Below are 21,318 nucleotides of genomic sequence, written 5' to 3' on the forward strand. Positions count from 1 at the left end.
CATATCAATAATCACATCAAATATGGATGGCCTGAAAACTCCAAATAAAAGGCATTTTGTCAGAGTGTCAGAGCAGATGGAAAAGATTAGGTAAAAGTGCTTTCCACATTAAATATGAAGACAGAGATAGGTTAAAAGTAAAGGGTTGGAGAGATAGATACCATGCCAACATGAATCACAAGATAGCCCAAGTGGATATATTAAAATCAGACACGTTATATTTCAGGACAAGAAATATTGCCAGGGAAGAGAATGTCTCCTCATAGTGATAAAAGGGGTCGGTTCATCAAGAGAACATAAAATATTGAATATATGTGCACTTAACAAGAGCTTCAAAATACATACTGCAAAAACTGATAGAACTGAAAGGAGAATTAGACAAATCCACAATTACAGTTGGAGATTTCAACACTCCTCTTTCAATAACTGACAGAACAAATAGACAGAAAATCAGTAAAGATAGAGAAGACTTGAATAACACCATCAATCAGTTTGACTTGACTGGTGTTGATAGAACACCCATCCAACAACAGCAGGGCACATATTCTTTGCAAGTACACATGGAGCTTTCACCAAGGTAGACCAAATTCTGGCCCATGAAAAAAATCTCAGTAGTTGAAAAAGGACTGAAACCATACAAAGTATTTTCTGTGACCAACAAAGAATTAAACTAGAAGTCAGTAATTGAAAGATACCTGGAAAAATCCTCAAATATTTGAAAACTCAATAAAGACACTTTAAATAGCCCATGGTATGATAATATGATAATATGAACTGAGTGAAAGTTAAAACGTAAGGTATCAGAATTTGTGGAATGCAGGTAAAATAGTGCTTAGGTATCTATAGCATTAAATGATCGTATTAGAACATAAAGCAGCTCTCAAATCAATAATTTAAGCTTCAACCTTAAGAAAAAGTAAACAAAGGAAAGAAATAACAAAGAGCAAAAATCAAGGAGATAGAAAACAAACGGTAGAAAAGTATCAATGAAACCGAAAGTTGGTTCTTTGAAAGAATCATTAAAATTGGTAAACCTCTAGTTAGACTGATCAGAAAAAAAAGAGAGAAGAAAAACTACCAAAATCAGAACTGAGAGGGGAAGAGTCACTAGAGATCCTAAGGGAATATTCTGCAATGTTCCATGCCAGGAGATGTGACAACACAGATGAAAGGGACAAATTCCTGGAGCAAAAGAAATCACTAAAACGTATTCAAGTCAAAATAGCTAACCCAGGGCTTCCCTGGTGGCGCAGTGGTTGAGAGTCTGCCTGCCGATGCAGGGGACACGGGTTCGTGCCCCGGTCCGGGAAGATCCCACATGCCGCGGAGCGGCTGGGCCCATGAGCCATGGCTGCTGAGCCTGCGCGTCCAGAGCCTGTGCTCCGCAATGGGAGAGGCCGCGACAGTGAGAGGCTCGCGTACCGCAAAAAAAAAAAAAAACCCAAATAACCCTGAATCTATCAAAAAATTCAATTTGTGTATAAAAACCTTCTAACAAAGAAAACTTTTGGCCCAGATGACATCATTGATGAATTCTATCAAACATTTAAGGAGGAAATAGTACCAATTCGTAGCTCATTTTATGAGGCCAGCATCACCCTGGTACCAAAACCACACAGGCTATGGACCGATATCCATCATGAACAAAATCCTGTCTGAATTAGAAAATTTTAGCAAATCAAACCCAGCAATATGTAAAATGTCTACTGCACCATAACGAAGTGAGATTTACCCCAGGAATGCAAAGTTGGTTTAACATTCAAAATCAGTCATTATAATTCACTTTATTAACAGACAAAAAAGAAAACCATATGACTATCTCAGCAAAAAAAAAAAAAAGCATTTAATACTCATTTGTGGTAAAAAAAAAAAATCTCTCAGCAAACTGAAGTAGATGGCCTCAGTCTAATAAAGGGCATCTATGAAAAACCTACAGCTAACATCCTACATAATGGTGAAAGACTGAAGCTTTCCTTCTATATTGGGAGCAAGGCAAGGACATCTGCTCTTATTCACCACTCTTATTCAACATTATACTAGAAGAATAAGGCAAGAAAAAGAAAGAAAAGACATACAGAAGGGGAAAAAAGAAGTAAAAATATCTATACTCACAGATGCCATGATGGCCTATGTGGAAAATCCTAAGAAATGCACAAAGTTACTAGAACCAGTAGGTGAGCTTGGTGAATTTACAGGACACAAGGTCATTATAACAAAATTAATTTTATTTCTACATGCTAGCACCGACTAGTTAAAAGCTGTCACAAAACACCATTCACAGTAGCATCAAAAATATGAAATTCCTGGGCTTCCCTGGTGGCGCAGTGGTTGAGAGTCCGCCTGCCGATGCAGGGGACACGGGTTCGTGCCCCGGGCCGGGAAGATCCCACATGCCGCGGAGCGGCTAGGCCCGTGAGCCATGGCCGCTGAGCCTGCGCGTCCGGAGCCTGTGCTCCGCAACGGGAGAGGCCACAACAGTGAGAGGCCCGCGTACCGAAAAAAAAAAAAAAAAAAAAAAAGTGAAATTCTTAGGGATAAATATAACAAAATAGTGCCAAGAGAAATTAAAGCAGACCTAAATAAATGGGGAGCTATACTATGTTAATGGACCACAGGACCCAATGTTACTAAAATGTCAATTCTACCAAAACTGTTATATAGATTCAGTGCAATCACAATCAAAATCCTGGCAAGGCTTTTTGTAGAAATTTACAAGCTTATTCTAAAATTTACATTGGAAATGTAAGGACCTAGGAGAGCGCCAATAATTTTGAAGAGGCAAAGAAAAGAGTGCCTGGCTTTAAGACTTCCTCTACTTCTGTGGTAATCTAGATGTTGTGGAACGGCAAAAATGTATACATGCAAATCATTAGAACGGAGTAGATTCCAGAGACTCACCCACACATTTATAGTAAATTGATTTCCAACCAAAGTTTCAACATAATTCAATGGGAAAGTGATAGTATCTTCAACAGCTGGTGCCAGGACTATTGGACAGCTATGTGCAAAAACAGTGAACCTTCGCCCGACTTTGTCCCGTATTAAAAATTAACTCAGAATGGTCTGGTCGCCCAGACCTAAATACGAAAGCTAAAGCTATAAGGTTTATAGAAGAAAAAAAATGTTGTATTTGCATACAGTGTACTATTATTCAGCCTTAAAAGCAAAGTTATGACACATGCTATGACCTGAATGAACCTTGAGGACATTATGTTCAGTGAAATAAGCCAGACACAAAAGGACACATACTGTGTGACTCCATTTATATGAGGTCCTTAGAGTCATCAAGTTCATAGGGACAGACAGCAGGACGGTGGGGGACAGGGCCTGGGGAGGGGATGGGAGTGAGTGTTTCATGGGGACAGAGTTTCAGTTCGGGAAGATGGAAAGTTCTGTGGATGGACAGTGGTGATGGCTCCACATCAATGTGAATGGACTTAACCCCACGGAACTGTACACTGTAAAATGGTTTAAATGGTGATGTGTATGTGTATTTTACCACAATTCAAAACAAACAAACAGAAACAAGGACTAAAATTAGCCAGTGGGCCTGGGTTTGGCTTTATCAATGGCAGACTGGGCTGGCCTGGGGAGAGCCCCTCCCGCAGGGTTAGTGGGTTTGGGAGGGAGGAGAGTACAGGCGAGGTCGGCAGGGAGCCTCAGCGCCCAGAGGGGCCGGGAGGCCTGGAGGCTGTTCTGCTCCTTGTCCATCCATCCAGGAGGTGGCCTACCTTCAGCTGTTCCTGCGAGCCTGCAGGGGAGGTTGAAATTGCTTCGCTGTCCGTCCTGGGGTGTGGTCTCTGCATCTCTCCTGTTCATTTATGGGCCATCTGTTGGGCCTCCTTATCAGGCGGGGGAAAGTAACAGCACTTGGAAAGGCCTGATAGGCTGTGTCCCTGGTGTTTGCTTAAGTTAGTGGACCATTCAGGTCATCGGGACCTGAATCAAGTTCATTCATAACTGTCTGCTTCCCTGATGTGCAGTCTTTTTGATTTTAAAGTAACTGCGTGTAGTTTATTCACTGAGTATTTTTCCAGTCCTGCCTAAGTACATTTGTGTTTGTCTTTAACTCTCAGGCCTTCAAGTTGGAAACCTCTGAGGACGATTGCTCACCCCGCTGACCCTGCTGACCCTGGGCCGCGGTGAGTCAGGAGAGGGAGGCACCTGATGCTTGAGCTGCGTGCGTGTGTGCGTGTGTGTGCACATGTGTGTTTATTCCTGTTCCCTGGAGCAGCCCTGGAGTGGGTCCTGCCCCAGTGGTCTGGACCTGACTCTCTCGGCAGACACGGAAGTCTATCGCCTTGAGAGCCAGGCTCGCTGGTCCAGCTTCAGTGACATTGAAGGGACTGAGCAGGGCACAGCCGGGCCTTAACACATTGTTGGATTTTCTTAAAGGGGTATACACTTTAAAGTTTTCTTACAGCCAAAGGATATTTATTGTAATCAGAATACAAATGAAAAAGTCCCGGTACGGTTCCCCTTCTGTTCGTTCCTGGAGGGATGAGTGAAGGGGCCAAGCTAAAACTGCTGCTGGGTGGAGGGCATCTCGGGAAGTGAAGAATGGGCGGCCCCCTAGCAGAGCTGGACCCGGCTTTTGTTAGCAGACCTGGAAGTCCGTGAGTCTTTGGAGATGGACGTAGCTGTCCAGCTGAGTCGTCCAGGGCTGGACTGTGGCCTGGAGGTCAGGGAGCATGTTTACCATCAGGATGTTCTGCTCCTGTGGGTAGTTCCTCCGGGAAGCTCAGTGGTCGTCGGCAGCTGTGGCAGAGAGCACTGGTCAGGTGGCCTTGGTTCCTCTGGGGCTGAGGACAGAACCTGGCCGCAGAGTGACCGCCAGTGACCCGGCCCTCTCCCGTGCTCCCGTGTCCTGGCTTCGGGCCGTCCAGGTCCTGCCTTTCAGGCTCCACGCTGACCTCACCTTCTGCGCGCAGACGCGTTCTCAGGGATCTGCCGCGTTAGGTGACTGAGTGACAGGTTCCTTTTGTATTAATCCAGCCTTGACCAGAAGGCCTCCCCCTGCCATTTCTTCTTTGGACCCAGGAGACATCTGTCACTTAAAGTGCTTTCTGCAGAGAGCGAGTCCAGCCATTATGTTTGGAAGTTTACAAGTTTCACTGGGATCCCAGCTCCTGGTGGGCAGGCAGTTTCCCCTCGTGTGTAATAGTTACACGGTGTTCTGATAGCGACTAGCCTAGCCGGTTAGGAACAAGCTCTGGGGATGTGAACAGGTTGAACGCAAGCCGGTGTCAGTCGCATACTTTTTATATTTATCGTCATGACTTATTGAAAATAATGTTGCTTAAATGTATGAGTGGAGCACTGCAGTTAAAATTACTCTGTTTAGTGACTCTTTATAATTAAGTATTTTACTATGAGTGCTCATTGGATAGCTGGACATATAAATGTGACTACATGGCAGCTCTCAGCTACCCCGATCGCTGAGTAGGTAGCTCACCTCCCAACATTCTGAATCGACAAAAGTTTATTTGCTTTGTTTGCTCATTATTGATTGAGTACACAGCTTGTGGTTTTAGCTGTTAAATTGTTGCAAGCTTCTCTTCTGTGCAAAAGAAAATCAGACTACATTGTATCCTAAAGTTGAGCTCTCCATGTATTCCTTTCCTTTTGAATATCATCTGGCAGTGGGTGAACTATACTTGGGGCTAAAAGGATTCTCTCCCTCTAACTGCCACTGCCCAGGATGTGGCCTGCGATGGCCACGGGGGCTGTGGGTGGCACCAAGAGCCTTTTGATGTGTGAAGCATGTCACGTCCTACGCGGCAGGCATGTATCGTCAACACTGGTTTGTTTCTGGAGGACAGTGACCGGGGGGCCCTGGTCATCAACCAGACCTCTCCCAGAAAGATGGGGTTGGGGGAGGTTGGAGATGGAAATCAGTTTGCTCTCCCTCAAAGTTCTTTAGCAATTGAGGGCCGGGAAAAGGGACGGGGAGAAGAGTGGCAAGTGGAGACGTGCTTTTCAGCTCCGGGACAGTCAGACTTATAACCAAGCATCCAGCAAGATTAACTCAACATTTACAAAAAGAAATGACTTTTCAGTTACGCATGTACGACTTACCACTTTTTAGAGGCAGGAAAGATATAACCCCCGCCCCTGCCGCCCAAGCTAGTAATCATCAGTATTGAAATTTAAAGCAAATCATTCGTTTGTGACTTGAACTGGCACCTCTCAAAAGATGTCCAAATGTCTAATAAACATCTGAAAAGATGTGCAACTTAATTAGTCATCAGAGAAATGGAAGTTACAAACCCCAGTGTGGTTTGACGAGTGGAAGGATGAGGTGAGTGGACCAGGGTGGGGGGCAGCGGGGCTCATCCATCACGCTTTTTTTTTTTTAACATTTATTTTATTTTTAAAAATTTATTTATTTTACTTTTGGCTGCGTTGGGTCTTCATTGCTGCACGCGGGCTCTCTCTAGTTGTGGTGAGCGGGGGCTACTCTTTGTTGCAGTGCACGGGCTTCTCATTGTGGTGGCTTCTCTTGTTGGGAGCGCAGGCTCTAGGCGCACGGGCTTCAGTGGTTGTGGCGCGTGGGCTCCACAGTTGTGGCTCGTGGGCTCTAGAGCGCAGGCTCAGTAGTTGTGGCTTGCGGGCTTAGTTGTTCCGCGGCATGTGGGATCTTCCCGGACCAGGGCTCTAACCCGTGTCTCCTGCACTGGCAGGCGGATTCTTAACCACTGCGCCACCAGGGACGCCCCTCATCCATCACTCTTATCATTGCTATCACGCATGTCGGCTCTGAGCTGAGCACTTAAACATCCCTCACTGTTCAGTTCTCTTCCCATAGTGCGGAGCGAATGTTACTTGTGTTTTTCTGATGAGGACGCAGGCTCAGGATGAGTCCTTTGCCTGTGCTCACGAGTGGCCCCGTGGGGTTCAGAGCCCTGCCGTGCCCCGAGGGCAGGTGTATGTGGTCCTGTCCCTGGTGGCCCCTGGCGCCCTGGTGGACACTTGTGCTGGTCGTCAGGTCCTGCGCCAGCCGTGCAGGATGTGCGGTTGCTGCCCAGGAGGGAGAGGCTGGGGGAGAAGCCGGGAGAGCGCTAGGACCTCGGCTGTGCGGACCCTTGGGCTCTGGGACCTGAGAACGCCCGCCTCCAACGTGGTCCCAAGGCAGCATGCTTAGCGGCTGGCTCTGTGGCCCCCTCACTGATGAATGGTAGAACAAACAAAACATCTCTCCTACGTAGCTTATTGCAATTTTAGCTCCCACGAGTTTTCCATTAACTTTTCTTACAAGTTTTAAGATGACTGGAAGGTTTCCCTTAGTCTTTCTTAGGTACTGATGCTGAAACAGTGCCTTTCCCTCCCCCGCTGTGGCCCACGTGGACTGCAGACTCAGAACTCAGTCCAGGGGGTGGAGGGAGGGGGGCAGGGGGAGGGGCTGTGAGGGCGGCCGAGGTGGGAGGCCCCCCTGTGCAGCCCCCTGCATGGCCGTGTTTGAGGACGGGTTCTCTTTGCTCTAAAGGCGACACGAGGGGCTGAGCAAAGGGCTCAGACTTCGACGGGCCAAGTTGTGTCTGGAGGAGCCTGGTATCCTGCAGGATAAGCTTTTTCCCTTAAAAAACAGTCTTAACAGTGTTCAGCATAATTGTTTAGACTTCGTAACCGCTGGAGAGACAGAAGGTTGGAGGTTTATAAGCCAGCAGGTAATTTTTTGTTAATATTTAAATCTTAATTAAAGAAGCGATACGTGCTTATAAAAGTTAAACACAGAACCAAACCTAATAAGTAATCAAAATTCCATTCTTTACTCCCTCCCAAATCCCACCCTTCTTCCTGGAGGGAGCCACTGTAAATGGTTTGTGGTTTATCCTTTCAGAGCTTGTCAAAATACACGTAAGAACACACAGGCACAGAGTTTCTAAAAATGTGTTTATGTGTCATGATATCCATCTGTGCAACTTAATTTTAACTTGCTTGGGGGTCTTTTACTACACATAGATCTACCTCATTTAAAAAGAGTTAGCTTCCTCTTTTACGCATGTTCTAAAGGGCATGGCTGTATATACACATACGCACACACGTGCACACGCTTTATAAGGAGTCTGGGTGATGGTTTCAGAGCACAGTTACCTGGTTATCAGTTTCTTAGAGCCAGAGTGTGCTTTCAAGACTTGAGATGTGTTTGTGTGTCTCAGAAAGTGTCATAACTGGCACACTCATTCTTGTATTGAGGGGCTGGGGGGTGTTGGGTAAGCGCAGTGGGGACAGTCCTCTGGGAGGGTGGTGATGGGCCTCGAGGCTCTGCAGTGTCTGAGCGGCCCCGCCCGGCCCAGATGCCTGACCTGCTGGAAGGTGGACTTTGCCCCCTGCCCGTGTGGAGTCTCTGGCTGGTGATGTTTGTAAGTTGGAGGGGTGGGCGTGGGTAGGCTCTACATGGACAGTGGCCTGGGCCGGATTCCCTCTCCACTGAGGAGGGTCTGTTTTCTGGAACATTCCAGGCTGCGTTCCTGTCGTTGGTACACATATAAAGGGCTGTGCGCACACGTGGTTACACGCGCTTTATCGCCTGGTCACCAGCGTTCGGTAGCAAAGCCGGGTCCTTCAAGTATCTAAAGTGCAAGCACAGCAGAAGCAGAAATGGGCCGGGGCCTCCATCTGGCTCTGCTTGGCCACAAGGCCACCGCGTCCCACAGACGCCGTCTGCCTGGCTTCTCCTTATCTCTCGGTGAATAGAACTGAAAGTGGAAGAATCCTCTCAAGCCAAGCGCTGTGCCTGAGCACCAGGACGCTTGCCGCCGGCTGGCCTGGGCCTGGAACAGGACGAGCGGGGATGGGCGTCCGGGGAAGCGCCTTCTGGAACCGCGAGTTCCCGCAGCTGTCTCGCGCACTTGGCTCTGGCCTTGCCTGAAGTTGTTTCACACTGGCTTGTGTGTGAATTGAAATTAGGAAGCGTGTCCATGGAAACATAGAAACCCCAGGACCAAGGTAGGCGAGGGACAGTCCAGCTTGCACAGCCCAGCACAGATGCTGGAGAGAGGCCTGGCCCGTGAGTGCCTGTCGGGTGGCGCACGTGTGGCCCCTTCTCGGGGTTAGGACTGCTGTGCTGTCTTCCTGGTTCCCCCAGCGACGTGAGCTTCTCTCCGGGGAGCTGCTGGCTGGGAGCAGACCCAGGAGGAGGGAGGCCCTGCCCGGCTGCCCACATGCCGGAACCCTCGCTGCCCCCTTGCTATTGCCAATAACCTGTCTCAAGAACTTCCTGGATTTTCTGTGTAGACAGTCATATCACCTACAAGTGACGAAAGCTGGTTTCCTTCTTTTTAACCCTGATTTCTCTTATTTCTTTCCTTGTCTTATCACCGTGGCTGCAGTGAGCTTTCTGGGGAGTAGGGGCCTTGATGCCGGACGTCCTTAGACAGTTATGGGTGTTGCTGGGCATCGTCAGCTGCTTTTCCTGAATCTCATGAAATAATCGTGTTGGTTTTCTTCTTTTGTCTCTGTTGACAATCACTAGACTAATTGATTTTCTATGGTAGACCATTCCTGTGTCCTGGCATAAACCAAATTTGGTCATGATGTTTTGGGGTTTTTTTTTACTATGTGACTGGAATCAGTTTGCTAAGGTATATTTATTGAGAATGTCCAGTCTGTGTTCACGTATCTGATTGGCCTGTTAAGTAACAGGTGTCTTGTCTTTTTCCTGATGTTTGCTGGATGCCTCTTGTGTTTCTCCATCAAGTAAATGCTGATTTGGAGTCTTAGATGTTATCACCTCACGGAGAAGCATAGGGTGAGTCTATCATCTTAGGGGGAAGCATATAATGAGTGTATGTAATCATTTTAAATTGCTCCTACTTTATTGAGTGTTCTTGTCAGGGAGTGAGGTTAGATTTTGTTAAATTATCTGCCCAGAATTCTTTTTAAAGAAATATAATGGATTTTATTAATAGATTTCCTACTATCAAACCATCCTTGCATTCATGGAGCAGACCTCACTTGGTCATGATGCATTATCTTTTTAATGTGCTGTTAGATTCTGTTTGCTAATTTTAGAGGAATTTTTGTACTTATATTCGTAAGTAAAGAGCAGTGGGTCTCAAACTTTTGGTCTCTTTACACTCTTAAAAAATTACTGAGGACCCTAAAAAGCTTTTGTTTTTGTGAGTTACATCTACTGTGGTTCTCAGCTGGGGGTGATCCTTCCCCCACCCAAGGGGACATTTGGCAACATCAGAGATGCTTTTGGTTGACACACTGGCGTGGTGGGGCATCTCTACTGGCATCCAGTGGGTAGAAGTTAGGGATGCTGCCGAATGTCCTACAATGCACAGGACAGTCCCCTGACAGAAGAGTATCTGGTCCCAAATGTCAATAGTGCCGCAGCTGAGAAACCCTGCTCTTGATAGGTAATCGTTGAGAAATCAACACAGAACATTAAAAAATTTTATTTAATAATTCATTTAAAAGAGCAGCAATAAACCCATTACATGTTAACATAAATAGCATTTTTTAATGAAGAAGAACTGTATTTTCCAAAACTGAAAAGAAAATGTAATGAGGAGAGGGCCGTTATTTTATATTTCCACAATGTAATTAATCTCTCAGGCATCTGAGCTAATAGGAGACCCCTGAAATATCTGCTTCTGCATCCAGCCTGTTTTACCGTGTTGCTTGGTGGAGCTATGCGATGAAAATTCTGCTTCACCAAGTATGTGCTGGGAAAACAGACGACTCTCAGACTCCCCCCACCCCACCCCGGGGTCCTCACATCACACTTGAGAACTGTTGATTTAGACAAGTTCCCTTCTTTCTGCTTTCACTCTCACATTGTGGATTCAGCATCACACTTCCTTCATAAAAAGGCATTTGGAAATTTCCTTCCTTCTCTGTGTTCTGGAGAATGTTAAGTTGTGTCAAGATAATCTGTTCTTATAGGATTGGTAGATTTCTCCTCTGAGTCATCTGGGTTTGGTATCTTTCATTAGAGGTAACTCTGACAGACAACTCTTTTAATTCTATAAAACTAGGTCTGGGGCTTCCCTGGTGGCGTAGTGGTTGGGAGTCCGCCTGCCGATGCAGGGGACACAGGTTCATGCCCCAGTCTGGGAGGATCCCACATGCCGCGGAGCGGCTGGGCCTGTGGGCCATGGCCGCTGGGCCTGCGCATCCGGAGCCTGTGCTCCGCAACGGGAGAGGCCACGGCGGTGAGAGGCCCGAGTACCGCCAAAAACAAAAACAAAAACAAAAAAAACCTAGGTCTGTTCAGACTTTCTATCTTTTCTGTGGTCACTGTTTCTGTAAATTTTTTTCTCTTAGAAAATTATCCACGTCATCCAAGTTTTCAAGTTTATTTGCATAGAGATGTACAATTATTTCCGTGATTTTTTAAAAACTTTATTTTTTGATGGTTTTTCTCTCTTTTCTTATTTTATGTATTTTTATTGCTCTAGGGGGTGTATCTGTTTTATTAATTTAAAAAAATTATTTATTTATTTTTGGCTGTGTTGTGTCTTCGTTTCTGTGCCAGGGCTTTCTCTAGTTGTGGCCAGCGGGGGCCACTCTTCATTGCGGTGCGCGGGCCTCTCACTGTTGCAGCCTCTCCCGTTGCGGAGCACAGGCTCCAGATGCGCAGGCTCAGTAGTTGTGGCTCATGGGCTTAGCTGCTCTGCAGCACGTGGGATCTTCCCAGACCAGGGCTCGAACCCGTGTCCCTTGCATTGGCAGGCAGATTCCCAACCACTGCGCCACCAGGGAATTTTTTTGAAAACCAGTTTTTAAAGATTTAACTATTATAATGCTTTTTTTTCTAACTCACTTTTTGCTTTTACCTTATTAATTCCTTCAGTTACTTTTGTAATTCTAACTTTCTGAATTGGAGGCTTAACTCTCTTATTTTCATGCTCTCATTTCTAAAGATTTAAAGTATTTAATGTGATAAATTTTCCTCCAAGCACTGCTTTAGTTTTCATTATGTTTTCTAGAAATTCTGCAGTTTGGGTTTCTACTTCCCCTGGAGAGGAGCGTCTAAGAGGAAAATATTCATATTTGGGGCGGGCGGTGGGGTGGGAAAAAGGCCTTTTCTGTTTCCTGATTTCTAGGCAATATTGTTTGTGGTTTTTTTTTTTTTTTTTTTTTTTTGCAGTACGTGGGCCTCTCACTGCCGTGGCCTCTCCCGTTGCAGAGCACAGGCTCTGGACGCGCAGGCTCACGGGCCCAGCTGCTCCGCGGCATGTGGGATCCCCCCGGACTGGGGCACGAACCCAGGTCCCCTGCACCGGCAGGCGGACTCTCAACCACTGCGCCACCAGGGAAGCCCTGTTTGTGTTTTAATTACTGTTTGGGATTTGTTGAAAATTTCTTTGTTGCTTAATTTATGGGCACTGTTCATGAATGCTTCTATGAGCAATTGAGAGAAAGTGTGTCTTCTCTTATCAAGTGCAGGGTTGGCTACCTGTCCTAAAGATCCACTTCATATGTCTTGCTGCTGCGTCGTCTGTGGTCTCTCTTAGTTCTTGACCACTGTTCTTTCTTGGATTAAAAGAGATGCATAACATCTATTATTAGCATGCTTCGATTTGTTTCTATGGCATCCCTGTAATTTCTGCTTTATGAAAAGTAAAGCTGCATTATTTGGTACATAGATATTAAACATATCTTCCTTGAGAATTTCAGTTTCTAGAATTATAAATAGTCCTGTGTTGTCTCACTAATTTCACGTGCCTGATATTTTATTCTCTGATATCAAGATTTTGAACCCTATTTTTTGGGCATTTCCCAGTATATATTTATTCATTATTTTCGACCCTGATGAATTGTTTTGGTTGAGGTATTCTGTTACACCTAGCAGAGCTGAATTTTTTTTCACAAGCCAGTATGAAAATATATCCCTTTTTGTAGCTGATCTTAGCCCATTTGTATTGACTGATATGATCCATGTGTTTGGATTAGTGCTGTCCCTATTTTGTGTATTTCAAGGGTAAATACAGATAGAATGGTGCCCATACATAAACACACTCACTGATTCTCTATGTGGTGTCTGTTCGTAGCCTTTCTGGTGTTTCGTTTTGTGTTTGGTGGTGCTGACCCGATAGATGGGAAAATGCGTTTGGCCTTAGTGGTCACCTAACACGAGTAGCTTTATGTCAGATCCTGGGTCCCCTCCTTCTGGATAATGTCTATTGTTTCTCTACTAGGAGTGACAGTAAGATGCCCTGAGACCTCCCCTCCCCGCGGCGTTCCCCTGCCTGGCACCTGCTCCCGACGCCCCTGCACGCGGGCTCCCCGTCAGTGTACCTGCTTCTGCCCGCCTGCCCTGCTTGGTTGCCATCCTCTCGGGTCAGCCGTCCCCACCTGGTCTTCTCTCTCCCCTGGAACACTCCAGAGCTCCTTCCGGTGGCCAGGCGGTGTCCTCCAGCCGTGTGGTGGGCACCGGTTCAGAACCACTTGTCCCCGTGTGCCGGCCCCCTTCATGGCTTAGGGCCTCCCTGCTTCAAGTCTGCTTCTCCATCTTACTGTGCCACGCCAGCGTTCTGCCCATGGGTGTTTGTCTGCGTGTCTTTCCTTTGCCTTCAGTGTCTGTCTTTCTGTGACATCGCGTCTTAGCTTGTCTCCTGTACGTCTAGCAGACAGCTGGAATTTTAGACTGCTCTTTTTTTTTTTTTTTTTTTTTTTTGCGGTACGCGGGCCTCTCACTGTTGTGGCCTCTCCCGCTGCGGAGCACAGGCTCCGGATGCGCAGGCTCAGCGGCCATGGCTCACGGGCCCAGCCGCTCCGCGGCATGTGGGATCCTCCCGGACCGGGGCACAAACCCACGTCCCCTGCATCGGCAGGCGGACTCTCAACCACTGCGCCACCAGGGAAGCCCACGGCCTGCCTTTTTATCCTGTTCTTTCTCTATCCCAGACGCCCATACAGTTCTGATTGCAGCAGCCCAGCGGGTGCTGGAGTCCACAACCAGCTGTGACCACCACATTCACCCTCGCCTGCACCCCCAAGCGTGGGGACCCTTCCCAGGGCAGCTTCCCCCACCGGCTCATTCTTCTGTGGGCGTGTGTGTGTCCCCCTGTGGGAGGGTGGGGCTCAGGGCTGCCCGTCCCATCCTGGCTCTCTGATGCCAGGAACTTGGCTTTATCAGGGCTTATCACGGACTTCAGAGCAGCTCCGCTGTTTGGCAGCCACCGACAGCTTGTTTTCAGTTGATGGTTGTGCTTCTGTTAATCAGTAACCAGCCCCTGGCTGTTGGTTCTCTGAGGAGTCTCCAGGGGTCATGCTTGTGACCCCTGATCTCTGGAGTCTGGGGATGGGCCGGTGGGTGTCTGGGGAGGTGGGCGTGTGGTGGAGAACATTCCAGGAGCGCAGGGGGACGTCGCGGGAGACCAGCAGTAGGTCCGAGTGTCAGGATAGTCCTTTATGATTTCTCTGTATCTTGATGCTGTTTTTGTGAAGGTTTAACAAACACTTGATAGATTGTTGAGAGGATGCAGGCTTCTTTATTTGGGGTAAATGCTGTCTAGTGAAAACGATTTCCTCTTTAGTAAAAGAAAATCCTCACACCCCGGATCTGGGTGTGGGGAGCGAAAACTTGAGGAAGGAGGGAGTTTTAGTGGCTGGTGCCAGCAGAACGTGGGGGACGTGGGACATCCATTTGGGTGTTTTTTCTCTGCTCTAGGTACCTCGTGTTGGACGTGCTAGAAAAATATCTCAACCAGCGAGCAACACGTGTTGTCTTTCTCAGAAGCCATGCTGCTCACAAAGGACCTGCCGTTTAATGCTTTGCAGTAAAGACAGGCTCTGATCTGGGGTTTCCGGGGCGGCTGGGAGGGTCTGTTGCTCTTTGGGTTTGGAGGCCTTGGTGTCCACTGTGGTTTGTCAGTGAGGATAGGACCCGGTCACCATGACTGTGCACCTGCCCAGGCCCCTAGGCGGGCCACCCCTGCAGGAGGTCACGTGCCCAGGTGGGGGAGGGAGACGCAGCGCCAAGCCTGCGGCGCGTCCGTCACAGATCGCGTCCAGCAATCGCTAACCGTAGTGGAGGCCACGGGCCACGTGCCGCTTGGGGTCGGGGTGGGCGAACGCCTGCAGGCCTCGCTGCCTGTGGAGGTCCCGGGCCCCGGGGAGGCAGCACGGATCGACATGAGATGCGCGCGAAGCCCCACCTTCGGGCCATCCGTTCTTCGTCGATTTATAGGGCCCTTCTCGGTTCCCAGGGCGACGTTCCAGTGGGCGGTGGCACCGAGGTGGTGCAGACAGACAGACAGACACCAAAATGCCGGGTGACAGGTGCTGCAAGGAACCTAGCTGGGGGTGTGTCAGAGTGACGGTGGGGTGGACGCTGCGGGGGAACAGACAGCCCCTCCTGGGGGGAGGGGCAGGAGGTAAAGGGCCCCAGCAGGAGCGCGCTGGAGCGGGGACAGACGGGCTGAGGGACGGCAGGACGGACACAGCACAGCGGGTGGGGAGCAGTGGAGTACGGACAGCGGGCCCAGCAGCCAGGCTGGGGGTTTGCTCTCGGTTCAGTGGGGCCCCCGGCAGAGGCCCGGCACCGTCATGGTCTCACCGGACAGCGGGGGCCCCGGCTCGCTGCAGACGGCGAGGGGCACGCGTGAAGGTCGGGAGAGGGGCCGGAGGGCAGCCCGGCTTGCGGGGTGGGGTGCGTGCGTGGTGCACACGTGGGCGGGAGGGGTGCCTTGGCCGAGGGCGGGGCGGGGAGCAGGTGTGTGGAGCGTCGGCCCCCACCCCACGTGCGGTGTGGCCACGCCCGGGCGGAGCCAAGTGCCGCCGAGAGACGCTGCTTCTGCCCGTGCTCCGCGCTGGGCCCGCCTGGCAGGACGTCTGTCCAGTGTCTTCCGCCACTTCGCAGGGTAGCCGTTTTCCAGGAGCTGTGAGTATCCTTGACCTTTGGCCTGAATTTGGTGGAAAGCGGTTGGCTTTTCCCCGTTTCTCTGTGCCCCCTTCTCACTGCTGTCCATGCCTTGGCGGCTCTAGGCTGCCGACCTGTACTTGTTCTTTCAGTGTGGGGGGCTGGTCACACCCCAGTTTTCAGTCTCCGAAAAGAGTAAGGAGGAGACGACAGCCACGGTCTCTTCCCAGATGGCCCCCCGCCTCCTCGGGGGCGGGTCCAGCTGGCCGTGGGCAGCAGCTCCCTCTGTCCTGGGCCCTGCAGCGGCTGCCCCAGGCCGCGCTCCTGGCCGCTCCTACCTTCCTGGATCGTAGGGCACAGAGTTTGGGTCACTGGTGAAAAGCGCCCCTCCCTGGACCCAGGCAGGAAGCAGGATCCTCCCTCCCAGCCTCCTTGCAGCTCCTTCCTGGCCAACTGGGCGGGGCTGAGGGCAGGATAAAAGCCACCTCATGGGACTCCGGTGCATACCCTGCTCCCGAGGCACCGAGGCACGGTCCTGCAGGCTGGCGCCCAGAGCCCACAGGTAAGGGCGGGGCCCACAGGTAAGGGCGGGGCTGGTGAGCTGCTCGCCAGCAGAGCCTTCCTCCTTCCCTCTGGTGGGGAGAAAGGATGGGAGTTCAGGGCCGTGCATCTCAGGCCCGCGGTCTCCAAGTCTGCACTCTCTGTGGGCTCCCCTCTTCCTAAGCTCTGGCTGCAGAAGAGTGGGGTTGGGTTAGTTGTTTATCCAGGGACCCCTCCCCACCTTGGCTGGCCTCGAAATTTGAAAATTTGCTCCTTTTCAACGCATGGAAGGTACCGCAGTTTGTCTGTCCTAAGCCTGAGCTTCAGGAGACGGGCAAGGACCGGGGACATTAGAGTTCTTGTTCTGATACGTCGTGTGCCCGACTCCAGTGCTTCACACTCGATGCTGGAATCCGTCAGGCTGTCACAGCAGATTGATTTTTGGGTCTGTAGTGTCTCCCTGGTCATGGTGGTCAAGAGCTTTCTTCTGCCACAAATGTCATGTGAGTAACAGGAGCGACAGAGCCCGACGGTCCAACGTGGGACCCCGCGGCCCACACGCAGGTGCTGAGCCCTCGAAAGCCGAGGGGCCGTGAGAATTAAAAACATACACGGACTTCAAAGACCCAGACCAAGGGGTGATATACAACATCTCATTATTGCCTTTTTAATATTGACTGCATGTTAAAACGATGATATCTTGGCTATATTGGGTTAAATAAAAATACATCATTAAAGTGAATTTCACCTTTCACTTTTTAAACGTGGAACTAGAACATTTAAATTACACGTGGGGCTCACGGTGCCTTCCTTGGCCAGCCCGCTTTGCCTGCACCGGACGCTGAGTCTGCTGAGAGAGGAGGGGGGCCGATCGGCTGGCACTCCTGCTTCCGCCGGCCGAATGGCCATTTCTTCGGCCATTAATGCATCCATACGATGAAATACTCTGCAGCTGACTTTACAAGAATGAAATCGGTGATGCTGATGCTAACACTACTGGGCCCTGGACCGGTCCCTCATCCAGGTACTTTGCACAATTCGCTCATTTCACCTTGTCTTCCCCACTGTACAGATAAGGAAATGGAGGCTCAGAGAGGTGCGTAACTTCCTCAGGGTCACACAGCTCGTTGGTGGCGAGGCCAGGGTTCGAACCCAGGCAGTGCTCTCCGTAGTCTCCACTACTTTGGCAGAAGAGGAGAGGTTTGTACTGACCCGAAAGACTCTCCTGCTATAGTGCTTAGTCCACTCAGGCTGCTATATCACAGACTCCCATAGACTGGGGGCTGATGAGAACAGACCTTTACTTCTCACAGTTCTAGATGCTGGAAGTTCAAGGTCAAGGTGCTGGGACTTCCCTGGTGGCGCAGTGGTTAAGAATCCGCCTGCTCGTGCAGGGGGACACAGTTTCGATCCCTGGTCCGGAAAGATCCCACATGCCACAGCTACTGAGCGTGCGCTCTAGAGCCCGTAAGCCACAACCACTGAGCTCACGAGCCACAACTACTGAAGCCCGCGTGCCTAGAGCCCGTGCTTCGCAACAAGAGAAACCACTGCAGTGAGAAGCCCGCACCCCGCAACGAAGAGTAGCCTCCGCTCGCTGCAACTAGAGAAAGCCAGCGCGCAGCAATGAAGACCCAATAAATAAATAAATAAATAAATAAATAAATAAATAAATAAATAAAGACAGACATAATTTAAAAAAAAAAGATCAAGGTGCTGGCAGATTCAGTGTCTGGTGAGAACCCACTTCCTGGTTCACAGCCGGCCATCTTGGCACTGGGTCCTCCCATGGCAGAAGGGGCAGGGAGCTCTCTGGGGTCCCTTTTATAAGGGGCTCCACCCTCATGACCTAATCACCTCCCAAAGACCCCACCTCAAATGCCACCCCACTGGAAATGACTGGGATTTCAATGATGAATCTGGGGGGAGACGAAACCATTCAGTCCATAGCACAGAGCGTGGAGGGAAAAAGGCAAGTTACAGAGTCTACAGTATCACAAAGTGTGATCATCTGAAATCACCACATTTGAAAACTACAAGCGTCAGAAGAAGAGACACCAGACTCCACAGCTGTCGGCCTGGGGGTGGGACGGGGCCGCGGCAGACACTTCCCTTCTTACTGTGCACTTCTGCATGGTTTCACATTTTTACAGCCCCAAATTTATTACTCCCTGCTCATTTACAGAATCTTGTTAATTTGCAAAATCTTTTAAAAAACAGAGTTCAGAAGTTGGGGTGTTGTCTACTGGAAACATTTCGCTGGAGCTGGAGAGCTGGGCGGGCCGTTCTCCCCCAGGCTGAGAGGTGCAGCCTTGCGTGTCCCGCTGAGTGGAGGGTCCAAGGAGTTCCCCCCGCCCCTCAGTGAAACAAAGCTACTTCTCTAATCTTCCACCCCGCTGTCTTCTCTGCTCCCCGCAGAGACTAGCAGGTTTCTTTGCAGCTGTGAGGCTCAAATGTTCTCAGATCCAGGGGAAATCTGCCTTTCAGTGGATGTGGGGAAAATAGGCATTTCCCGAACGTTTTGGTTGGTTTTTGCTCCTTGCTGTTTAAGACGCGATTCCTACTTCTGGTTTTGCAGTTAGCTGGCGTGGCTCGGACTCCTGACTCTGCTGCATGTTCACTGGGTGACTCTGGGCAAGTTGCCTAACCTCTCTGAACTACAGTTCCCTCATCTGTAAATGAAGCTCCTAGGAGTGCCCGCCTCCCGAGAGAGCTGTGAAGACAGGACCGTGAACTCCAGCTGGTATTAGGGGTGTGGCCTGAAATTCTACAACTCAGGTTCCCCCTCCAGTGAGCTGGGAGGGTGGGGGTGCCCACACTGGCCTGCTGCTTGCGGCAGGGGCGGGCGGGTCTGCCAGTGCATCCAGCTGCCGTCCACTGGTTGGGCCGCTGAGCCACCTGTGGACGCAGCGGGCTCCCATGATAGCCACCCAGCCAGTGGGGGCAGCTGCCCCCGAGGGAGGAATGAAGCCTGTCTGCAGGTGAGGGGGCGCTTTGTGGTTCCATCCTTTCAACTCAGCAGCCTCGAAGGTCCTTCTCTTTGCCACTTCCTGGAGCTCAGAGCAAGTTGGTGGCTGTGCGTCCCATTTCTGGGAGCAGTGCGGGGACGGGGACGGGCACAGGGGAGGGGAGTCCCTCCCCACTGTTGGGGATGTGGGAGGTTGGGGTCCAGCCCAGCTCCCTCCTCCTCTTCCTGCGAGAGGCTGCCCAGCCCCCCACCCAGGGCGGGCATTCTGCCACTAAGAGCAGTACACTGCGGTGCTGTCGTGCGCTCGCTCTCATTCTCCCTGAATACATCCAGGGTTGGATAAACCCTCCCCAGGCTGCTTCAGGGCTTCTGTCTACACGTCATTTGAATGGATGCAAAGTATTAAGTCACTTGGGCACATCCTTGTTATAGACACCTGGCTCGTTTCTGTACCCTGACATCTGTAAGCATTGCGGGAAGAGCCTTGATGCTTGCAGCATTATGACATTGACAGCTTCCCGTGTTTGTTTTCTTGCACCGGGATAGCTTTCACCAGGAGGTTGTGAGGACCAGAGTGAGGGTTATGTACACTCCTGCCTGGGAACGGGGACCCACAGGCTGCGGTGGCCGTATGCCAGTCACTTAGCTGGAGGTTAGATAGAAATGTTAATAGTGATTTTTAGTTGCAATGGTTAGGAACAAAGCAAGCTGATTCATATGAATTTTAAGAATCATGATAATTGTTCAAAGAGATTTCATGACTGAAACTACGTTTTGTTTAAAAATTGCTTTCCCTGTAGGAGTTTTCTTTCTGGGATGAGTTTCAAACGGGTGGTACTAGTTCCTGGAAACTGTGAGTTTCACTAAGAAGGGTGTGCACGTGTGTGTAAACTCCATGCAGAATGCTGGGCTGTTCAACGTTATCTCACAATGAACTGAAATTGTCCGCATGCCAGTTCGCTGGCTTACTGTGCTGTCATTTTGCTTCTTTAAGGGCCACCAGGTAGTTCTTGCAGGTGCGTCCATGCTCCGTGCACGTCTTCCTCACCATCACCTACCACTGAACTGTAAGTGCCTTTGGAAGGCCTACCAACCAGTCCTGACAAAAATAAGTGTGTCCCCATTATCTGAACGCCCGAGGTGGCCGAGGGCCAGAGAGCCTGGTCCTTAGAAGGCTTTGCAGGCGGACCCCCTGACTCAGGGGGAGTTGCTCATCTAGCCCCGCTCCCCACGGAGCAGACTTTTCCCAGGACACCTACTGTGGTTGTCCCTCTGCCTTAGTTCACCCGACCGACCGGCCTGCACAGATGCTGCAGGGTCCCTGCCGCTGCGCGGACGGCGCTGGGGGAGTTCTGAGCTGCTCCGCCGCACTGGAGACCTGGCCTGGCTTTCCTGGGCTCACACCTCAGGCTGTTTACTCGTGTTTGGTTTGCATAGTAACCTGTGTTCTCCAGGGTCCCAGTTTGGTTTGGAAGGGTGTTGTATCAGTGGGTCCCTGAGAGCCCCGGCGGCATCCTTCCTGGGGCCTCTGCCACCACCGGCTTGTTTACCCCAGAGCTTTTCACGCGTGGGGTTTATCTTTGTTATTTACATATTTATTCGTGTATTTAAAACTGTGGGAGGGCAGATCGGGTTGAGTGAAATATAAAACCTCCAGGTGAGAGGGCAGGAGGTCGCCTCCTCCAGGTGCCACGGTGTGTGTGTGTGTGTGTGTGTGTGTGTCCGTCCCAGGCCGGGTCCCAGCAGAATGCATGGACGGGCCCTCCTCTAGGACGTGTGGACGGGCGTGGGTCGGAGCATCTTCTCTGGGAAGTGCTTGGGTTGCAGACGCCGCAGCTGCCTGCTTCCTCCGGGACCAGTGGAGAAAAACCGAGAAACTCACGCCCTTTCCAGTTTCGAGCTGCCTGCAGACACCAGGAGCTCAGTGTCCAAGCGGTCAGCGGGAGGGACGCCCTGGGCATGGGAACGAGGTGCGGGGGGGGGGGGGCGG

The 21,318-nt window shown here is 50.2% G+C and overlaps 1 protein-coding gene across 3 annotated transcripts in view; it reads left to right on the plus strand.

Moving 5' to 3' along the window:
* The window catches only part of AGPAT3 (1-acylglycerol-3-phosphate O-acyltransferase 3), an 88,100-nt gene that overhangs the window by 20,984 nt on the left and 45,798 nt on the right, over positions 1-21,318 (plus strand). Inside the window, exons 1-2 of one of the 3 annotated variants that reach the window (XM_082626218.1) lie at positions 3,674-3,762; positions 4,077-4,142. The exons of 1 other annotated variant lie outside the window; for it this stretch is intronic. The gene's annotated coding sequence lies outside the window, so the exon portion shown is untranslated. Of the gene's footprint in view, positions 1-3,673; positions 3,763-4,076; positions 4,143-21,318 lie in introns of those variants that run through there. One more of the 3 variants, XM_082626217.1, reaches the window with a different exon arrangement.

This window comes from Mesoplodon mirus, assembly GCF_964341445.2.
Source record: "Mesoplodon mirus genome assembly, chromosome: 6".
NCBI classification, from domain to species: Eukaryota; Metazoa; Chordata; class Mammalia; order Artiodactyla; family Ziphiidae; genus Mesoplodon; species Mesoplodon mirus.